The sequence below is a fragment of the Nannospalax galili genome, unplaced genomic scaffold (genome assembly GCF_000622305.1).
Source record: "Nannospalax galili isolate Female #2095 unplaced genomic scaffold, S.galili_v1.0 scaffold596, whole genome shotgun sequence".
Taxonomy (NCBI): domain Eukaryota; kingdom Metazoa; phylum Chordata; class Mammalia; order Rodentia; family Spalacidae; genus Nannospalax; species Nannospalax galili.
In genome coordinates this window covers 4799297-4805965 of record NW_008340140.1, presented here as the reverse complement: position 1 = coordinate 4805965, position 6669 = coordinate 4799297, and the positions used below count along the sequence as shown (strand labels likewise).

The following is a 6669-nucleotide window of genomic DNA, read 5'->3' as shown; positions in this document are numbered from 1 at the left end:
TTTATATATGTATTTATTGTAGGTGCTCAATAAATACCCAGGGTGAATGTGGAAGCCCTGGAGGCCTAGTGAGTGGAGAAAGAGAAAGTGTGGACAGGGTCCACCTTTCACAGAGGCCCTTTCAGCACCTGCCTCATCTCCCAGAGCCACTCTCCTAAGCCCTAAGCATTGTCTATACTCAGCTCTATGGGCTGCAGACTGCCATGCACTCTGGGAACCAGGAAATTGGGGTTTGGGGCTCCGCCTTCCACGGCAAAGCTCTGTTGCCTCAAGGAAGTCCATCAACCGCATGTGTGACTCAGCATCCCCATCAGTAGAGGGGGAGGGGAAGAACCGGCCATCACCCCTCCCACCCCCCAGCTCTGCTGGACCAGGGAGCCAGAAGTCTGAAGGCTCTGCACAAGAGGAGAGGAAGTCCCCTGTGCTGGCAGAGGCTTCTGTCAGCCAAGAAAACCCAAGGACTCCAGGTGGAGAGGTCCAGAGCCCCCCTACCCACCACCCCCGAGGATCAGGGTACCTGCTGTGCCCTCACTTGCAGTGTCTTCATGTTCTTTTCTTGTTAAAATACCACCCATCCCATTTTCAGAGTTGGGGAAACTGAGACCCAAGCCACACATCAGAAGACAGATAGGAGCTTCTGCTGGATACTCCAAAAACTAAGCCACCAGCCAATGGGGAGGTTCACAGAGGCTGTTGGCATCAATGATCTTTCTTTCTTCCTTCCTTCCTTCCTTCCTTCCTTCCTTCCTTCCCTCCCTCCCTCCCTCCCTTCTTCTCTCCCTCCCTCTTTTCTTTTCCAGTTTTCTGAGACAGGGTCTTATGTAGCCCAGGGCGTGTCTAGAGCTTGCTATGTAGCTAAGGATGGCCTGGACTTCTGATTTTTCTGTCTCTACCTTCCCAGTGCTGGGATAACAGGCATGCACTGCTATGCCTGGTGCATCCAGTCCTGGTGAGGGAACCCAAGACTTCATGCATGCTAAGCCAGCACTCTACCAATTCAGCCACATCCTCAGCCCCCATTTCCCAAGTGCTGAGATTAGAGGCATATGCCACCTGAGGCCAATTTCTCTATGAGTATTGACTGCATGTATGTAGGTGTACCATGTCATGCAATGCCCACGGAGGTCAGAAGAAAGTGTTAAATTCCTCTGGAACTAGAGTTATGGAAAGTTGTTAGCTGCCACGTGGGTGCTGGGAATCAAACCCCGGTCCTCTGCAAGAGCAGCCAATGCTCTTAACTGCTGAGCCATCTCTCCAGACCTGAGGCCAATTTCTGAGAGAGCAAACACTAATTCAAGTTAATTAGGAAATTCCTTTCTGTAGCCTTTTACCAAGATTCCAAACAGAGTGGGCTGCACAAGTTTGTTTCCCCCAAGACCCGGATCTGTGCAAAGGGGGCTGAACATCAGATAGATGCGTAGCTGTCAGAAAAATGAGACTGTTTTCTGTCTCCAGTGTGGCTTCGGAGTTGCAGTCAGTCTTTGGAGGCCAAGGGCTGATGACACTGGCAACGAATGAGTCACAGAGGGCAAAGGTCCCCCGAGTCTTAGTCATGCTGTCCAGCCTGGAGTCTGATTCCCAGGGATCCTCCCAGCCAGGGTCTGGTGGGATTAGCCCACCCAGAGCCCAGGAAGCTACAGCCCAGGACAGGAACAGGTGCAGGGGAGGGGCCGTTGCTAAGACACCTCTGATTCCTCCATCACACTCATTCATGGAAAATACTTACCTAGCAAAAATAGTTCAAAATATATTTTAAGCACATACATGGTTCTATTTATTAAACAGAACCCAAACGACAGCCTTTGGGAACCTCGGAGTAAAAGTGAGTCATGGCTTTGGTGACTCAGTGGGAAAGAGGGAATTCCACCACCCACGCCTCCTCTTGAAAAAAAATCAATTTGCCCTCTCGACAGGTGACGGGAGTCTCTGCCATCAGATCGGGCCAAGAAAACTATCCAAAAAAACAAGAGGCCTCTTCAAACAATTTCAGTTTGAAAGCTGAGTAATTCCATGTGGGCCGGTGTCCAGCCTACGCCCCCGCGGGACACAGAGAGCTGGGGAGCGGCTTGGCCAGGGCCAGGGGCCTGAGTTAAGAAGGATTTACCAGCTGAGGAATTCCAAAACCCTGTGTCACATGGAGGAACCTTCCAAAACACTGGATCGCAACCAGGCGCAAGAGTCTCTCAGAGCCATGGCAACCCCGGCTCCTCAACCGCATCACTTGTGTTTTTGTGTCCTTGGATTTTTTTCCTGTTTTGCAATGTTTTGCTGGGACCCCCCAACTCTACCCAAGGCCAGGGGCCAGGGTTCCCAGTGAGGGCAGGAACAGCCTAACCTCCCAGCCTGACCTTGCCTGGAAGACTATGTACCTCTTACTCTGCAGAGAATACAGTAAAGGTTCCCAGCAGCCAAGCGAGATCAACAGAACCACTCTAGTGCTGGCCATCCTTGGCATGACCTGAGAAACTACCCTAGAGCTGAGGCAAATGCTACTTTGGGGATTCCAGATCTTTCCCCAGAGAGGGGCTGGCCCAGAGACTCCAGGTCAGTATCTCTGAGACTCTGTCAATGTGTCTGTAAAATGGGGGGAGGGACAATAGGGGATGCTACTTCCATTCTGCGCAAAGACTGTTCTAGAAGTTGAGGGCAAAGCAGCAAGCACTGAGTCCCTGCTCTTAAAAAAACTAAGAGCCATTATATAGGGGACTACTGAACCCCCAGGACAGCAGAAAGACAGGTGAAATTCTGGGGGTCATATGGATAACTGAGTGTGGTGATGGGTCAGGCTGATACCACTTGGGAGGACAGGGATTACAAGCAAGTGACCTCTGAGCAAAAATGTGGGTAAGAGGAAGCATAGGACAGGAGGGAGTGTTGGAAGGATGATGGGAAGCCAGTATCACATGCCAAGGTCCTGAGGCAGAAAGGAGCTGGGGGTATCTGAAGACAGAAGGAAGAGGGTTTCTCTGTAGCCAGGCAAGCCAGGGGGAGAGATGATCAGTTGAGATCAGAGAGACAGGCAAGGGTAGAGTCTCACAGGTCCCTGCAAGTCATGAAAAAGAATTAAAAATAGGACTGAAAAAAAAATCACAAAATCACCATCATCATTGCTGCTATAAATAAGACGGCACTTTCCAAAACATGGGGCTTTTCTGACTTAGGTGGCTCCTCAGCCCCTCTCCTCCTGTTTTTCCACCTCCTCAGCTGGTCCTCTCACTGCAGTAGAAAGTGCCAAGCCTGTTTCAGTGGATGGCTATAAAAAGAACTCTGAGGCTCCCGGTACAGATGACCAAACTCTAAGGCTAAGATTAGCCTGAAACTGTCACCTCTCCCAATGAGAAGGACAGCTGGGATCCCCCTGCCTTGGAAACTCCACCACCTGCCTGCAGCGCCTGCTTGCCAAGTGTCCATGGAGATGGACAGAGGACTGGTTTTGGAAAAATCAAGTTGAGCAACCGGGATCCCCCTGCAAGGTCTGGCCCAGAGTGAGGTCAAAACCCTGAGGGTCAAAAGAGCAGGCCCTGTGCCTTACAAATGTCAGGGGCCTCCTATCAGAGCCAAGGGGAGCCCACTTCTTGGGCGCTTCAGGGGGCCTCAGATGCTCCTGCTGGTCCCCTGGGATTCAGTAATCTGGTGTGAAATGTTCTTCCCTATGAAACAAATCTCCTCCTACCAACAACCACAGCAGAAGTCAAGGGTCTCCAATACCACAAACTGGTTCAAGTCCATGCCTAAGGAAAATGAAGGATCTTGGAGCAGATCAGTCCAGATCTGAGTTTTTTCAGAGCAGAACAGCTCATGGCCCAGAGTGCAAACCATAGAACCAGGCAGCCTGGACTAAAATCTCACCGCCATCATTTACCAGCTGTGTGATCTTCACTAAGTCACTTAACCTCTCTGTGTCTGAGTCTGAGCAGTCGAATTGGAGAACAGTAGCTCCATGGTGGTGGAGGACAATCATGAGGACTCAGGCAGGTGGCAAAGATCTTCGAACAGAGGTTGGCCCAGGCTTGTTACCATTGCTTATTATTTTTTTTAATGTCTTGGTTTCCCTGGGGTAAACTTCCTGTCTTTGTTTTTCTATAAACAAGTGTGATGGTAAGAGAACTTACTTTAAGTTATTAGACACTTTCAATGTTCCCACCATTCATGATTCTCTGTTTTAGATGCAAATGTGACCATGATAGACTGTCCTGAACTGCGAGCCAGAAAAAGCCCTTCCTTCCTCGAGTTGCTTTGGCCAACGTATTTGATCACAGCAATGAGACAGGTAACTGATACATATGCCTCAACCAAGCAGAGCCCTGTCTCTACCTGGGTTGCTCAGGCTTGACAAAAAGCCAGTGCGTTAATAAAGCACTGTGAGGCCCTACAAAGGGAAATACCCATCTGCTCACTGTCTGGTTCTGAGAGAATATTAATGTCAGCATAAACAGCATAAAAGCAGGATTCAAAATACATACACACCTGGCACAGTGGTACATGCCTTTAATTCCAGCACTTGGCAGGCAGAAGCAGGTGGATCTCTGTGAGAGTAAGGCCAGCCTGGTCTACATAGCAAGTTCCTTTGTGAGCTGGAGCTACAGGGAGACCCTGTCTCAAACATACACACACACACACACACACACACACACACACACACACACACACACACACACACATTCTGTGTAAGCAGAGACTACACAACCTTGTGAGTTTGAGGCCAGCCTGGTCTACATAGTGAGTTCCAGGACATGTGGAGCTACAGAGAGACCCTCTCTCACACACACACACACACACACACACACACACACACACACACACACACACACACACACACATTCTGTGTAAGCAGAGACTACACAACCAGCAGAGTCCTGTGGGCTGTAGGTCAGCCCTTGATGCAGAGCTTGGAGACACCAGCCTCCTACCCCTCCCTGCTCTACACAATACTCCAGTGCACAGCACAAGTGTGTGACAGCAAAGGGTTGCCTGGTCTGGTGAGAGGCACTGTCATTGTGCTCAGATGACCCTGTCCCAGCGTTTCCCTAACCCTGTCTTTCCTCGCCTGCCTTTCCTGATGACCTCTGAGCCACAGACTGCTGTTTCCTCACCAGGAGCAAGTCTGCCTGTGGGATGAAATATCTGCAGACATTTCAGTGGACAGGGCTTGGGCAGAACTCGGGGTACCCAGCAGGAGAAGCAGGGATGTTGGGTACACCTTCCACTCACAAGACACCCCGCCATACTTATCCAGTCCTAGTAACAATGATGTCCAGGAAAGGATGTGAACCCGGGCTCTTCCTGCCTAGGGACAAACTATGTCAGTCTCACCTCTGTCAGTTTCACCCCAGTATGTCTTCCGTCACCACGTCTACCTGGACAGGTGTACCTCAGATCCCCAGAGCCCCACACCAGTCACCCTCAGCACTGTGGAAGAGGCTTCAGGCTTCCCACCAAATTTGCTCAGTGTCCCCTCCTGCTGTGGTGACAGCAACAGGCCTCCCAGTTTCTGCTTACTGTTCTCCTCACCCACTAGAGACCATCCTGGGAGTCAGTCAATCACCACATTGAAACCAAGACCTCAGAGCTGTCCCCAGGCAGGATCTGCCTGCTCCTTATAGAACCCGGGATCAGCCACTCCTAGACCCTGATGAGACCCTGGTTTGTTTAAGAAGGCAGACAAACCATCAGACCCAACACCTGCATTTCCAGAAAGGGATCCACACCCCAGTCCAGCCTCATCTCTACCCACGCTTCCTGTGCTGTGAGACAAATCTCCCAATAACCTGGACACTCTAGCTCCTGCCTGGCAGCTCCAGAATGCGGCAGGAGCACCCGCTCTCACTGAACACTTCCAGTGCATGATAATACATGAGACTGTTACATTGCATGTAAGTGAACTGTCACTGCCTACCAATCCTACAAAGCTTTTTCAATTTACAACAAAGACATCTGTAGGATGGGGTGAACCTATTTGTATCATGGTAAAGATTTCAATTTGAAAATTTCTCAACAGAATTACCCAGGGTTCCACTGCAGGAACCACTCCTGAATATACAGAAAGACATACAGAGAGATTGTGCATAAGAAGATTAGCCCTAAAATCTCTAGAAGCTTCATCAGAGCACTGCTCACAATATATTAAAGCACAAGCAGCCCATGTTTCCTATGTTTTGACATACCCAGTGATGTCATAATTACAAATGTGAAATCAAGACACAGAAAAACTAGGTCATTTGCCCAAGATCACAGAACAGATAAATAGTACAGCCAGGATTTGAACCTAGGACAATGAGGACTGATGTATACAGTTTCTCTTCTAAATAATAGGAAAAAGTAAGCCAGGCACAATGGCGCACGCCTTTAATCCGAGCACTCAGGAGGCAAAAGCAGGCAGATCTCTCTGAGTTCAAGGCCAGCCTGGTCTATATAGTGAGTTCCAGGCCAGCGAGGGATACTGGGAGACCCTGTCTCAAAAAGACCAAAATATGATGATGATGATGATGATGATGATGATGATGATGACAGGAAAAAGTATCTTTTTAAAGTTTGATTCTCTATGTGGGGGAAAAACTATGGAAACAAAACAGAGTTGATGAAAGGTGATACGTTTAGTCTCTGTCAAAATATCCAAGGACCAGTTAAAGCATGCCAGGCACATTGTATGATGATGACCTGTGTAGGGAT

The 6669-nt window shown here is 49.4% G+C and overlaps 1 protein-coding gene across 3 annotated transcripts in view; it reads right to left on the bottom strand.

Moving 5' to 3' along the window:
* Positions 1 to 6669, bottom strand: part of Nfatc2 (nuclear factor of activated T cells 2) — a 141091-nt gene that overhangs the window by 45461 nt on the left and 88961 nt on the right. The window lies entirely within an intron of this gene.